A 17,015-nucleotide genomic window follows, 5' to 3' on the forward strand; every position below is an offset into this window, starting at 1 on the left:
GATGTTGGCTGAAAGCAGAAAATACCAGAAAGATAATTGCTTAAGTTTTAGTGATCATGTAAAGGTATTCAACTATATGGATCATAACAAACTATGGGTAACATTGAAAAGAATGGGAATTCCAGAGCTCTTGTTGAACCTATATGTAGACCAAGAGGCAAGGCAATTGTTAGAACAGAACAAGGGGATACTGAATGGTTTAAAATTAGGAAATGTGTACAGCAGGGTTGTATCCTTTTATCATACTTTACGAGTAAAACTCTTTAAAAAAAATAAATAATTTTGAGTTTTTTTCAGTATATATGCTGAGCAGATTACCTGAGAAACTAGAGTATATGAAGAACATGGCATCATGATTGGAGGAAGGCTCATTAACAGCATGTAATGTGTAAATGACATAATATTGCTTGCTGAAAATGAAGAAGCCTAGACATGTTTCCTAATGAAGATCAATTACTTCATACAGCATTTCAATGTAAAGAAAGCAAAAGTTCTTACAACGGGACCAATAAACAACATCATAACAATGAAAGAAAAGACTGAAGTTTTCAAGACTTTCATTTTACAAGTATGCACAATTAATGCTCATGGCAACAGCAGTAAAGGAGTCAAATTATGTATTGCATTGGACAAATCTGTTGCAAAACACCTCTTTAGAGTGTTAACTGCAGAGATAGCACTTTGAGGAATAGTGTGGCGCTGTGGGTTAATGCACCAGACTGCAAAACCATTTGAACTGCAAGGTTGGTAGTTCAAACTCACCAGCGATTCCTTGGAAACCCTATACAGGGTCGCTATGGGTCAGAACTGACTTGACAACATTTAACAACAACAATAACCTCATATAGATGTGAAAGCTGGACAGTGAATAAGGAAGATTGTAGAAGAATTGATGCCTTTGAGTTGTGGTGTTGGAAGAGAATACTGAAAGTGCCATGGACTGTTTGGGAAGAAGTGCAGCCAGAGTACTCCTTTGAGGCCAAGATGGCTAAGCTTCGTCTCTCCTACTTTGGACATATTGTCAGGAGGAAACAGTTGCCGGAGAAGGATATCATGCTGGATAAGGTGGAGGGTCGAAGAAAAAGAGGAAGACCCCCAGGTGGCAGCATTGATGGACTCAAGTGTGGCAGCGGTAGTGAGGTTGGCCCAGGATCAGACATTGTTTCATTCTGCTGTGCATGGGGTCACTATGAGTCGGTTCTGACTCAATGGCACCTGACAACAACAACAACAACAACAACAACAACAACCCAAGTCTTAAGGAGCTCTGGTAGCGTAGTTGTTACGAATCAGACTGCTAATCTCATGGTCAGCAGTTCAAAACTACCAGCTGTTCTGCAGGAGAAAGATGAGGCTTTTTACTCCCATAAAGATTTACAGCCTAGGAAACTCTGTACAAAGTCACTGAGTCAGAACCGACTCTGTGGCACATAACACAACAACAACATCCCAAGTCATGGAGTCCTGGTGTGGCGCTGTGGGTTAATGCACCAGACTGCAAACCTGTTTGAACTGCACGGTTGGTGGTTCAAGCTCACCAGCTGCTTCTCAGAAACCCTATACAGGGTTGCTATGGGTCAGAATCGACTCGGTGGCACTTAACAACAACAACAATAACCCAAGTCATGGTTATTTCAGTCATTGCATATGCCTGTGAAAACTGGATAATAAATAAGGAAGACTATAGAAGAATTCGTGAATTAGACTTGTGGTGTTAACAAAGAATGTTGAAAATACCACCGACTACTGGAAGAACAAACCAATCTGTTTTGGAAGAAGTATAGCCAGAATGCTCCTTAGAAGTGACAATAGTAAGACTTTGTTACACATACTTTGGACATGTTGTCAGGAGGGACTGTCACAGTAGCTACAGTTATGGGCTTAAACCTAACAATGATTGCAAGGAAGGTGAAGACTAGGTAGTGTTTCATTCTGTTGTATATAGGGTTTCTCTGAATCTGAACCCACTTGACAGTTGTTGTTGTTAAGTGCCGTGGAGTCGGGTCCGACCCATAGCGACCCTGTGCAGGGTTTCCGAGGGTGTAAATCTTTATGGGAGTAGAAAGCCTCATCTTTCTCCAGCGGAGCGGCTGGTAGTTTCGAACCGCTGACCTTGAGGTTCACAGCCCGATTTGTAACCACTACGCCACTTGACAGTATCACAGAGTAATACCATTTCCCCCTGTTTACCATATATCTATCATTTAAATAAAACAGTGCCCTGCAAGGAGACCAGATGATGCCGTGTTTAAACCCTTGACTGTTATCTGAAAGGTCAGAGGTTTCAACCCACCATTGGGCCCATGGAATAAAAGACCTGCAAATCTGCTCCAGGAAAGATTGCAGCCTTGGAAGCCCTATGGAGCAGGGCTAATCTGTCTTGTGAGTTGGATGGTACACAACAACACAGCAATGACAGCACTGCGGCATCCTACCCAAGAGCCACCTAGAGCTTCAGCTGAATAATTTTGTGGATTTCATACTATCTTTGGGTCTCTGTGACTTCTTTAATATCCAGAATTGATGTGAATTACTCATTGAAATTTGAAATGGTAATTTTTAGTAACGAAGTAGGAATGAGAAATGAAAATGATTGCTTCAAGATCCTGTGCAAGATGTTTTGCTATAATTACATACCAAGGTTAATAATGGTCGAGTCTGACACGTATATTCTAGCATTCTGTTGGAATTCATTGAGGGAAATATTTGTGGATCTTTTCCTTCTATTCTTCTCTCTGTGTTTAAAATTCAAGTGAATGAAAGGGGCTTGATTGCTAACTCGGGAGAGTTCACTAGGTTGCCTTTTTTTGGGGTTAAAGCTGCATTTCCACAAATGACTTACTTGTTACCTGTCTCCACCTTCAGTAAAATTTACCTGGTAATCAAGTAGTACTAAGAAAATCCTATTTCTATATAAAGCCATAGGGCATGTGTGTTGAAGTTTTTCACATCTGACATTACTTAACAAAATGTCATTAAAGCTAGCTGCAAATGAAACTTTTAGTTTAACCAATTCCTAAAAAACTCATCTTTTAAATGTTCCAGCTGTCTTGTGTAGTTGAACCATTACAATCTTAGAGGTCACAGTATGTCCCATTTACCACATAAATAGCAGTGTGGTGGTCTGGAAGAGTTCCATTTCTCATTTTCCTTATATGCCTTCTCTCTGGTGTAAAAGCATTAAGGAATTTTGACATAATGATAAGCTTCTATTTAAAGTCCTCACTTGTGAGATGGGAATGCAGTGCATGCGGAAGAAATTTACAAGTTATGCATTCATGCTAGGTTAGAGCCAACAAGTCTGAGCATTGTTTAAAGACAGGAAACAATTCACACTTAAAGTATCTGTGACTTTGATTACATTGACTGTGGAGGTGATTAACATAGAAATTGATAGTATCTTTGAGATTCTTATACAGTCTTGTTGTTACCTATCATTGAGTTAGTTTTGACTCATGCCAACTGAACTAAACACTGTGTGGTCCTGCATCAACCTCACAATAGCTACGTTTGAGCCCATGATTGCTGCTACTATGTCAGCCCATCTTTTAAGGGACTTTTCTCTTTTTCATTGATCCTTTACTTTACCAAGTATGATGTACTTCTTCAGGTTCTGATCCCACCTGAGAACGTGTCTGGACAATGAAGTCTCACCATTCTTACTTCTAAAACACTGGCTGTACTTCTTCCAAGACAGATCTGGTCCGTCTCTCGAGTCCATGGTATATCCAATACTCTTCGCCAGCACCTTAACTCAAATGCATCAAGTCTTTGGTCTTCTTCATTCATTGTCCAGCTTTTGCACATTTGAGGCAATTGAAAACACTATAGGTTGGGTCAGACAAACCTTAGCCCTCAAAGTAACACCTTTGCTTTTTAACTTTAAAGAGACCTTTTGTTGAAGATTTGCCCAATGCAGTATGACCCTTGATTTCTTGGCTGCTCTTTCTGTGGGTGTTGATTGTGGATCCAAATAATATAGGAAGCAATATACCCTCCTGGTACTAAAATCATTTAACTACTGTCTAGGTCCTTTGTTTTTATAATTCCAAACATCTGGATATTGAGAGACATTTGGATAATTGAGTGCATTTTAAAAGTTTTTTTTTTCCCTTTTAAATGAATTTCTGTTTTTGCTCAAGTGGTCATAGCTGCATAGTAAGCATTGTTATGTGGCTATTTTGTAGAATTATATCATAAAACTAGCATGTAATCTCAAAAGTATATCTGGAAGAGATTTCTTTGCCATGTAGAATTCTCCTGATTTCTGAAGAGATTGCATCTACAAAGTATATTTCTAAGAATAATAGAAGGATAAGTTATTATTATCCAATTAAATTGATGTTTTGCAGGAGGAGACATTGCCAAACCAAGGTTATACATCAAGATGGAATTTCAGAATATTTCAACATAGGAAACGGAGAATAATCTAGAGGGTTAAGTAGATTCATAGAATATCTGTATCATATAAAATAAGAAGCAATTTCTTATGTGGCAGGTGGGACACATTGTGATGATTGGCACCTAGGTTGAAATTTTCAATAAGTTAAATCACCATAAAGATTGATGTTGTTATTATGTGCTGTGGAGTTGGTTCCGACTCATAGCAACCCTGTAAAGGGTTTCTGAAGCTGTAAATCTTTACAGGAGCAGAATGCCTCATCTTTCTCCTGCGGAATAGCTGGTAGTTTCGAACTGCTGACCCTGAGGTTAGCAGCCCGATTTGTAACCACTTTGCTACCAGAGATCCTTATAAAGATTGATAGGCAATATTAATATTCTTGAAAAAATTTTATGGAACTAAATGTATTTGTTCTAAAGATATAGTAACAAAAATAGAACTGAATAAAAATTTGAAGCAATCAAGAGAAGATATATAAGAAACATGTCATAAGATATTTGGTATGACATTTTAGAATATTTATAGAAAATTCTGTATTGGTAAGGATAGAAACATAACCTGTATCCGTTAGCTCTTTGAAAAATTTTATATGCATTACAGATATTTGATTAAATGCTTGTTTATTTAAAAAATGTTCCAAAATTAAATGGCTAAGATTCTAGCACTGAAATTCAGTTGCCTACAGAGAAAGAGTCCTGGTGTGGCGTGTAGGATAAACACTTGACTACCAACCATAAGGTCTGTTGTTCAAACCCACCAGTTACTTCTTGGAAATCCTATGCAGGTTCGTTATGAGTCAGAACTGACTTCATAGCACTTCACAACAACACAGAGAAAAAGAAAACATCTTCATTCTGTGTGCAGGATCAGACAGTGTTTATTCTGTGGTCCATAAGGTCTCTATAAGATGGAACCAACTTGATGATGCCTACCAGCAACAACAACAAAGAAATACAAAGTCCCAGGCACCAGTTTAGAAATATTTGTAGTGGTATTTAAAGACATGGTTACAACGCTTACATGTTTGTAATCTAGTAATGAGGATATGATGATAACTATATCCTATGATCCAGAAATAATGGTGTTGAAGGAAAAAGTCCAAGCTATAATGAAGACATTGATGAAAATAAGGCTCCAGGAATGGATGGAATTAAAATGTTTCAACAAACAGGTGTAGTGATGAAGGTACTCACTTGTCCATGCCAAGAAATTTGGAAGACAGTAACTAACTGACTGTAAGAGATCCACAGTTGTGCCTAGTCATAAGAAAGGTGATCTGACAGAATGCAGAAATTATCTAACAACATCATTAATATCACAGGCAAGTAAAATTTTGCTGAAGACAATTAAAAAATGGTTGCAGTAGTATGTTGATTGGGAACTGCCAAATATTCAAGCTAGATTCAGAAAGAGATGTGAAATGAAAAATATAAATACTGATGTCTGATGTAATCTTGGCTGAAAGTGGAGAATACCAGAAAAATGTTTACTTGTGTTTTATTGATTATGAAGAGGCAGCAGATTGTGTGAATCATAAAAAAAAAATTATGGATAACATTGTTAAGAATGAGAATTCCAGAAAACTTAAATTATACTCATGTGGAACTTATACATAGACCAAAAGAAAGTTATTGGTACAGAACAAGGTGTACGGTGTGGTTTAAAATCAGGAAAGGTGTTCATTTAGGCTGAATTCTTTCATCATTATTTTTTTTCTGGAAAACATTTATTGTAAATTGAGTGAAGGTTTGCAGAGCAGATCATTAGTTTCACATCCAACAACTCATATACTGCTTCATCTCAATTATTGCAATCTTCTTTATGCAACAACAATTATCCCACTTCCTCCCTGTGAATCCTATTTCCATTCCATTCCTAACCCCTCTGAACCTTGTCCCCAAGTAAATGTTGCTCTTTTTATCTTGAATGGCTGACCACTCCATGATGAGCATACCTTACTAGTGTTATTGTCTCCACTGTATACTTATGCACTGCTTCATTGAAAATTGGGCCAAGAGGGCCCAAGAGTTTTGGTCTGGACCTGAAGAGTGGACAAAGGCCGTAGTCTCAGGTTACCCCAGTTTCTTTCTGACCAGTAAGCCTGATATTTTTTATAATTTTGAATTTTGGTCCACCTTTTCTCTCACTCTATTCAGTACCTTCCAATAGGAATCCCTTTCAGAGCATTTTGTAGTAGTACCTGAGCACCATGTAATTCTTTTAGTCTCATAGGCATGGAGACTGATGGTCATGTGTTCAGTTGGTCCATTAAATGAGTTGATTCCAAGCATCTTCAATTTTCATCACTCTTATTTCTTCCTCACATGAAGAGGTCAATTGTTGCACCTTAGATTGCCGCTCATGAGCTTTTAAGATACCAGATGCTACTCACCAAAGTAGGATATAGAACATTGTATTTATGGACTATTTGATACAAATTGATTATGGTGTTGGTTCCCTAACACTCTAGTTCTGAGACCACAGATCCAGCAACTTGTTGACACAAGGTGTTTGGCAATGTCTAAGAAGTTTTCATCATATTGTGCCTGTATGCTCCACCACATTCATAGTGCATTTGTTGCAAAGATAAATACCCGTGTTACAAGTATCCTCTGTCAATCCTTTATTTATTTGTGGGGATACTCCCATTCTCCTTCCCATGTCTGTTCAGACTGTATATCATTCATGTATCTACCTGTAGAATGCTGTTGTTGCAGAGTTCTATATATAATAGTATTTACTTCTATTTCCTTGAACACTTGGATTATTCTCAGTGGCTTTGCCTGTCTTCATTATTCTTCTGCCAACCTTTCTCTTATATACTGCCTTCCCTATCATCCAAGTTAACACGTGTTTACCGTCTAGCCAGTGAATTACTCTCGTTTCCCTGTCATCCCTGATAGCCATCAAAGCTTGTTTCTTTTAGCATGAAAAACTTCCCCTAAGTTTTTATAATAGTGTTCTCATATGGTATTTGCCCTTTTATAATTGAATAGCATCAGCCATCTGCCAGTTTGTCATATTGTGGTGGCTTGTGTGTTGTTTGTGTGATTCTGGAAGCTATGACACTGGTATTTTAAATATGAAAGACTAGGAAGAAGGAAAGATAGACTACTTCTGAATATTTTGTCACTGAAAATCTTGTGAATAATATTGAAACACTGTCCAATAGCACTAGAATATTGATCATTGAAACATTACCAGAATATTGTCAGGGATAGTGCTGGAAGACGAGTCCCTTAGGTTATAAGGTATTCAAAATACAACTTGGGAAGAGCTGCCTCCTCAAAGTAGAGTTGAACATGATGATGCAAATGAAGGTTTCTGGACCTTCATTTGCTAATGGGGTAAAACTCAAAATAAGGAGAAACAGCTGCAAACATCCATCAATAAACAGAATTTAGACTGCATGAAATATAAATCTAGGAAAATTGGAAGTTGTCAAAAATGAAATTGAACACATAAACATTGATATCCTAGGCATTAGTGAGCTGAAATGGACTGGTATTAACAATTTTGAATCTGACAATCACATGGTTTATTATATTGGTAATGACATATTGAAGAGGAATGGCATTGCATTCATCACTATAATGAACATTTCAAGATCTGTCTGTGATAGGATAATATCCATATACATACAAGGAAGATCAGTTAATACCACTATTAATCAAATGTATGCACCAACCACTAAAGCCAGTGAGGATGGAATTGAAGAATCCTACCAACTTCTTCAGTCTGAAATTGATCAAACATGCAGTCAAGATATATTGATAACTACTGGTGATTGGAATACAAAGGTTGGAAACAAAGCAGAAGGATTATTATTTGGAAAATATGACCTCAGTGATAGAAATAATGCTGGAGATTGCATGATAGAATTTTTCAAGACCAATGACTTAGTCATTGCAAATACCTTTTATAAACAATGCAAAAGATGACTAAATACATGTACCTAACCAGATGGAATACACAGAAATCAAATGGACTGCATCTGTGGAAAGAGATGCTAGAAACGTTCCATATCATCAGTGAAAACAAGGCCGGGGCAGATTGTGGAACAGACCATCAACTGCTCATAAGCACATTGAGGCTGAAGCTGAAGAAAATGAAAACAAGTCCATGAGAGCCAAAATATAACCTTGAACATATTCCAGCTGAATGTAAAGACCATCTCAAGAACAGATTTGATGAATTAGACACTAATGACCACAAGAGTTATGGGATGACATCAAGAACATCATACAGGAAGAAATAAAAGTGTTATTAAGAAGACAGAAAAGAAGGAAAAGACCAAAATTGATATCAAAAGAATCACTGGAACTTGTTCTCCATCATAAAGATAGTCAAGCAAATGGAAAAAATAAATGAGGAAGTAAAAGAGCTGAACAGAAAATTTCAAAGGGCAGCTCAAGGATACAAAGTCAAATATTCTAATGAAATGTGTAAAGACCTGGAGTTAGAAAACCAAAAGGGTCGAACACACTCAGCATTTCTCATGCTGAAAGGACTGAAGAAAAAATTCAAGTCTCAACTTGAAATATTGAAGGATTCTATGTGCAAAATGTTGAATGATGCAGACAGCATCAAAAGAAAATGGAAGGAATACTCAGAGTCGCTGTACCAAAAAGAAATGGTCGATTTTCAACCATTTCAAGAGGTAGCATATGATCAAAAGCCAATGATACTGAAGGAAGAAGTCCAAGATGCACTGAAGGCATTGGCAAAGAGCAAGGCTCCAGGAACTGATGGAATACAAATTGAAATCTTTCAACAAACTGAGGCAGCACTGGAGGCACTCACTCATCAGTGCCAAGAAATTTGGAAGACAGCTAACTATCTGGCCAATTGATTGGAAGAGATCCATATTTTGTGGCCAATCAAAGAGAGGTGACCCAACCGAATGAGGAAATTGTTGGACAATATCATTAGTATCAAATGCAAGTAAAATCTTTCTAAAGATAATTCAAAAGCTATTATAACAGTACATTGGCAGGGAACTGTTCAAGTCCGATTCAGACAAGGATGTGGAATGGGAGATACTGTTGCTAATGTCAGATTGATTTTGGCTGAAAGCACAGAATACCAGGAAGATGTTTACCTGTGCTTTATTGACTATGCACAGGCTTTCAATTGCGTGGATCATGATAAACTATAGACAACATCCCAGAGAATGAGTATTCCGGAACACTTAATTATGCTCAGGAGGAACTTGCACTTAGACCAAGAGGCAGTCATCAGAACAGAACAAGTTTACACCGAATGGTTTAAAATTAGGAAAGGTGTGCATCAGGGTTGTGTTCTTTCACCATATTTATGTAATCTGTATGCTGAGCAAATAATCTGAGAAACTTGATTATATGAAGAAGAACATGACAGCAGGATTGAATGAAGACTCATTAACAGCTTTCAATATTCATATGATACAACCTTACTTGCTTAAAGTGAAGATGACTTAAAATATTTACTGATGAAGGTCAAAGACCACAGCCTACTGTATGTGTTGAACCTCAAGGTAAAGAAAACAAAAATCCTCACAACTAGACCAATAAATAACATAAAGATAAATGGAGAAAATATGCAAGTTGTCAAAGACTTTTTTACTTGGATCCACCATCAACACTCATAGAAGCAGCAGTCAAGAAATCCAATGACATATTGCATTAGGCAAATGTGCTGCACAAGAGCTCTTTGAAGTGTTAAAGAGCCAAGATGTCAGTTTGAGGACTAAACTACGTCTGACCCAAGCCATGGTATTTTCATTAGCATCATATACATGTGAAAGTTATACAGTGAATAAGCTGCGAACCATAAGGTCAGCGGTTCGAAACTACCAGCCGCTCTGCGGGAGAAAGATGAGGCTTTCTACTCCCGTAAAGATTTACACCCTCGGAAACCCTGTACAGGGTCGCTATGGGTCGGAACCGACTCGATGGCAAACAACAACAACAACATAGAAAAATTGATGCGTTTGAGTGTTGGAGGAGAGTATTAAAAATACCATGCATTAAAGAGGGTATGAAAAGTACCAACACAATAAACAAATCTGTGTTGGAATGCTTCTTGAAAGCTAGATGGCCAGACTTTGTCTCTCATACTTAGGGCATATTATCAGGAGGGACCACTCCCTGGAGAAGGATATCATGCTTGATAAAGTGGAGGGCCACTGAAAAAGAGGAAGACCCCCAACTAGATGGATAGGTACAGTGGCAGCAGCAAAGGACTCAAGTGTAGCTACAATTGTGAGATTTGCACAGGAAAGTTCAGTGTTTCCTTTTGTTGTATTATGAGTCACTATGAATCAGTACTGACTCGAAGACATCTAGCAACAACAATGATTGAAACCAGGAGCACCACACACACACACACACACACACACACACACACACACAGCAAAATGACAGCAATCAATTAATACCAATTGATAATTATACTGAATGTCAATGAATTAAATGTTCCATTAAAGAATCAGACAGTAGCAGAATGGAAAAGAAAACAATATCTTTTAATATGCTGTCTACAAGAGACACACTTTGCACACAAAGACAAAGATAGAGTAAAAATCAAACAATGGAAAACATATATCAAGTTAACAACAATCAAAAATGAGCAAGAGTGGCAATATTAATTTCTAATAAAATAGACTTTAAGGCAAAAAACAGCATAAAAGACAGGAGATTAACTCATGATTAAAATGTCAGTTCAAAAAGAGGATATATTTATAATAAATATCTATGCTGTCAATGAAAGAGCCTCAAAATACATAAATCAAACTCTAATAGAATTGATGGAAGAAATAGACAACTCTACAATAATAGTATAAAATTTTATTATACCACTTCAATGAAGGACAGAACAACAAAAATATGAACAGAGGTTCGAGGATGACAGGAAGCTCTGAGACACTTGACCTGTTATCACAGGATCTGTATTAAAGTATATTTTAAATATATGAGGGAGCTTCAAAAAGTCCATGGAAAAATTTCATTATCTTTTTTTTTTTTCCCCAATGGCTAACTTTAAAAAAAAAATGTTTTATTGTGAATTATGTGATAGTTTACATGGAAGAGCATTAGTTTTACATTCATTCTATCGTATATCGTTTCATTGCCATAGTTACAATCCCCTCCATGCATCATCAATCAATCCAGATGCTCCACCTCTCCACGTCATCTTCTCTACCTCCATCTCTGGCGTAACTGCTAATCAAAAGTTTGGGTCCCACTCTCTGCTCTTCTCGCTTGATGGTCCCAGGGAACTCCGCTCCTAGACTGCAAAGTCAATCACTGCCTTCCTTGCTACAAAACATCTATCTTTACATTTCCAACCCTCATAATCAGTCCTGATAACAATTATTCCCTATTGTATCACAAGAGACCTATCCACATCTGCTTTCATCAGCCCCATGCAGATAGATTGAATACTACTCAGTGGAGATTCTACCTTTCTCCATGCCCTCTGGATCTAGGTTCCCTCTTGAAAGCTTGTAAACAAGTCACTTCTTGCCTTTGTAGTCCCCGCCCCCCCCTTTGGGTAGTCAATGTCCAAGTTGCCCATCCCTGTCTACTCAGTGTATGGAGAGTGTGGGAATGATCCTCGCTGTAAATATTTGTTCCCTCTTTTGAGCTATTCTATTATCTTTTAATTCCCATTTCCTTTTTGAACTTTTTGAAGCCCTTTTGTGTATGTTGTACCCTCCTGGCACGAGATTTTTTGATATTCTATTCTTATTTGAACAAGTGTACTGTTGTATCCAAATGTCAGTCAGTTGTCTCATCTTTCTCTTCAGGCAACTCATACCTCCACCCTATCCCCTCCCAAAGAATAAATTGTTGATAAAATCTTGGGCAGATTTGTTCTCTATTCACCTGTTGTTGTTAAGTGCTATTGAATCACTTCTGACTCATAGCAATGTTGTATAGGGTTTCTGAGGAGTAGTTAGTGAATTTGAACCACTAAGTTTAAGTCCAGTGCTTACCTTATAGTGCCACACATTATTCCCCTGGATCGCCATAAAACCAAACAAACCTGTTTCCTCTGATTCATGACAACCCATGTGTTTCAGAGTGAGGCTCCACTCGATAGTGTTTTCAATAGTGGTGATCTTATGGAAGTAGATCGCTAAGACGTTCTTCCCTGGAGCTGCTGGGTGGATTCGAACCAGTAACCTTTCTGACTGCAGAGCAAGAAGAGCCAGAGCTTCCCCAGTCCCGGATGTTTGTCTTATTCAGGCTGCACCAACTCTCCCCACCCATCGCCCTTCCACTGGAGAAGGAGAAGCAATGATTATTGTAGAGAATACCCCTTCCGGCCCTGCCCAGGGAGCAATTTATATACATGCTTTCAGCTGTGTTTCCCACAGACCTATGGGATAGGTACTGCTCTTCTCTCCAATTTTCTGATAAAGAAATAAAACTCAGAGAGATATACTAAGCAGCTAAGATCATACAGCTAATTATTAGCAAGCTGTGCACCCCAAACGTTTGTGCTTTTTCATGAGCATAAATGCAGCATTATTCTTGGGTAGTCTTCTCATGCCACTTCTTTAATTCTTTAGTTTTCACTTAAGGTTAAGTTGAGAAGGGAGTTTCTGCAACGGAAGAAAATACATAAAAAGACATAAGGAGCCTTTGTTTCTAGTGAAATTGTGGCTACTATATGGCTACTATAGTCCTTGTCTTAGCAATTGCTTACTTGGACATTTTAAAGACTAACTGAATTCAGGTTTTTTAAGTAGTGTATAAAGACAGGCATGTTCCTGAAATTCTACAATACAAGCATCTGAGTCAGATTATATTAGAGCATGTGCCAGGCTATTTTTAGAACAAGACTGTATATAGGACATACTTTTCTTGTTATGTCACAAACTTGCAGGTGTGCCTTCTATTCATATTTTGGATAAAAATAGATCCACACATTACATTGCTGATATAAAGATAAATGCAATGGCAGTCTCTGCCCTTGAAGAGTTCCCAAACTAGTTGCAGGGACAGAGAAAGTAGGAATTGGAAATAGCACAATATGACAAATGGAATAATAGAGGTAGAGGAGCAGAGTTGGTAAGCATTCAGAGCACCTTAGCAGCTGTTTTACTTGTTCAACAGATTCTATTAAGTTCCAGGCATGGTGTCAGACCCCAGATGATAAACAATGCGAACAATAGACCTGACTCTTGCTTTGGAGGCACTTCCATCTTCATGAGGAGACAAGCTTGGTTAAGCCACAGTACAAAGGAAGTTACTCTGGAGAAAAGTGCCTGCAATGAAAGCAGTGCTATTCAGTGAAGAGGTGGAACAAAATAACATGACTGGGACTGAGACTGGGGCAAATGTCCTGAGGAAGTGAGCTAAGAGGTGAAGAAAGAAGAGTAATTAACTTAAAAAAAAGAAGAGGGGAGACCATATGTAGTGTAAACAATTAATGCACTGAGCTGCAAATCAAAAGTTTGGAGATTCAAGTTTACCCATAGACACTGAGGAAGAAAGCTTGGTTGATGTACTTTCGAAAGGTCACAGACATTGAAAACTCTATGGAGCATAGTTCTACCCTATCACACACATGGGGTAGCCATGAGTCGAAATCAACTCTCTGACAACTGGTTAATGGAAGTGGGTGGAGAGCATTTCAGACAAAGGGAACTACATGTGCCAAGGCCCGGTGGTGAAGGAAAGTCACTCTGTACTGTGTCACAGCAATACAGAGAGCAAAGAGGAGAAGGTACAAAATAATGGGGAAAGGAACCCACGGGCTGCATCCTATAGCACTGGCAGACAATAGGAAACGTTATTGGGTTGGGGATGGGAAGGGTAAACAGGTCACCAAAACCCTTCATCTCCTCTCCAATGACCTTCAATACCATGAACTTAGACCACTCATGGTGACAAAACCTTTCAATAACCACTCATGGTGACAAAAGTATCACAGAATCAGTGCAAATGTTTAGATGAGTCATATAATGTCTAAGTTTCTTCAGTTCATACAAATCAACATTTTGGTCCAGGGAAATGTTTAAAAAATTTTCCAGTTATGCAAAAACTTTGAACTGCAAGCTACTTTTGAGATATTCCCACCTAACGGAAGGTTACTATTATAAAGAGTCGCTATGAGTTGGAAACAACTAAAGGCCACTTATCAACAACAACAACAACAACAAAGTTTACTATACACAGAATTGAGAAAATAACATGATAAATAGCTTCTATGCTTTCAGTCTAGACTTTGAATGAATTTTAATATAGTTAATCACAGCAAAATTATATGCATGTGTGCCAGATAAAGTCTTTTTTCATCTACAGGACAAAATTTGTGACATACAGGGATTTAAAGACCACTTGAAATGGGAACTATATAGCTTAGAGTTCAGGAACCTCCAGTCTAGATAATCTCTAAGGTCCCTTTTTCAGCTCTGAAATTCTGACTCTGTCATCATTTTTTACAAGAATGGTTTTAATCCTTCTATTTAATAGAGCAAATGGTGGAAATCACTTCTCCTTTAACTAATACAGCAACTAAAATCTTCTTTTGGAACACAAAGCCAATTTAGAAAATCTACTTAAGTTGACCGTGATTTAGTAAGATTCTAAACATGTGTGCTCTGCAGCTGATTAACAACTCTCTTTAATGTGTTTTTTAAGCTTCCTGAACCTCTTAACCTCAGCTGTTCTGAACCTTGATGTCATCAGCCTTGATCTCTCTATGTTCAAATTTTCTTTGTGGGCTTTGCTTTCAGACAGGCCTTTCCCACACAATGGTCCCAGCTTCAGGCTGACATACTTCACCATAGCAGTTCCAGAGAAAAAGCTAGTTTTGCATTTCTGATGTTGTTGTTGTGGTTTTTAACTGCCATCAAGTGAGTTTTGACTCATGGTGACCCAGGGTTTCTGAGGAGCAGCTGGTGGGTTTGAATTGCTAACCTTGTAGTTAGAAGCCCAGTGCTTATCCTAAAGTGCCACAATGATAGTTTCGACAAAAATCCCAGACTGAATCTCTTGTGTCCATCCTTGAACCAATTGCTACAGCCAAGAAGATAGGCTTCACTAATTGGCTAAGTATCAACATTTATGGACTCAACAGTGAAAAACAAGGCTTGGTTCCAAAGGGAAAGTAAGGGAGAATGGCACAGATGTTTGCTAAACCAAGACAATACCTCTCAAATCTTTCACGACTTTTTTATTTTCTATTAATAAGGACAGAAACTAAAATTATTTAATTTTAGCAAGAGAGTCTTCATTGGCTCGTATAGCTAAAAACTCCAATCACAGTTTAGCTTTGGGCACAGCTAAACTTTAATAGCTGTTTCAAATATAACGGAATTCTTTAATAGAATTGTGTGTGTGTGTGTGCACGCATGTGTGCATGTGTGTGTGCACTGCTTTCCTTGGACTTGGCTTCATTTCTAGGAATGTTCTCTCCAAATGGAATTTTCTGTAAGTTTCAGGAAACTCCAGGCATACATGATCTTAACTCCTGCACTTCCCAGCAGAAAATAATCCTCTATTTCCCTCCATACTAGGCTTCCAAGAAGGACTCAGAAGAGCCCAGATGGGGTCACATGTTTATCCAATGACAGGTCACCCTGACCAATATATGAGCTACTCATCTGAGGTGAGGTCCCACAAAGTATAAGAGAAATAGTTTCTCAAAGGAAAAATCAGATGCTGTGTCAGAAAAAGAGGGAAGGAGTGCTAGAAGGCAAAATAACAGGTGTCTGTTACAGACTTCTCGAAGCCCCGGTGGTCCTGTGGATTACATGTAGGGCTGCTAACTGCAAGGTCCACAGTACAAATACACAAGGTACTCTGCAGGAGAAAGATGAGACCGTCTGCCTTCAAAAAGATTCACATCTTGGAAACTCTATATAAAGTTGCTATGAGTTGGACTCAAATAGATAGCAGTGGTTTTTTTGTTTTGTTTTGTTTTTCGGGTAATACAGATTTCAGCCAACATTCAGTTTGGTACTTCCTCAAGTCTGTCACCAGAACTTGAGCTTTGGGCTCTGTCATTTTCCTTGGCTCAGCAAACTTCTGGGAAACTTTCATGGTAACTTCCTTCTTGGTTCAGATCAATCCCAAGATCCTTCTTTTCCATACTTTGACTCAGAGGACAGCCCCTACTCCTGTATTATTGGTCATTCAGGAAGGATGGGCAAATGAGATGTTGGGGTTAGGATCTGCCAGTGGCTGATGCAGGATGAGATAGAGGTGGGAGTGGGAAGAAAAGGAAATAATTTATTGTGATAGAGGGCAGCTTTACAAATAGAAATAATAGGTAAGACAGTATAATAAGTGACAATAAACTCCAATAAAGCACTGAATTATTTTAGATCAGGAAGAAGCAAAAACATTTTCACTATTTTTAATGAGTAAAGCAAAGAATAAAAGTGGTGAAGAAAAGGAATAAGCAGAAATGTCTATAACAGTGTTTCTCAAAATGCAGTTCCTGGACCATAGCATGAGCATCACCTGAGCATCTGTTTAACATACAACTTGTCTGAAGGCCTGGGCTAGAACTCTCCAGGTGAATCTGATACACGGAAACTTATAGGACTTTTGTTCTACAGACTGATGAACGCTTCCCATCTGGAAAGCCACTATATATATATATATATATATAT

The sequence above is a fragment of the Chrysochloris asiatica genome, unplaced genomic scaffold (assembly GCF_000296735.1).
Source record: "Chrysochloris asiatica unplaced genomic scaffold, ChrAsi1.0 scaffold00077, whole genome shotgun sequence".
In the NCBI taxonomy this organism is placed as follows: domain Eukaryota; kingdom Metazoa; phylum Chordata; class Mammalia; order Afrosoricida; family Chrysochloridae; genus Chrysochloris; species Chrysochloris asiatica.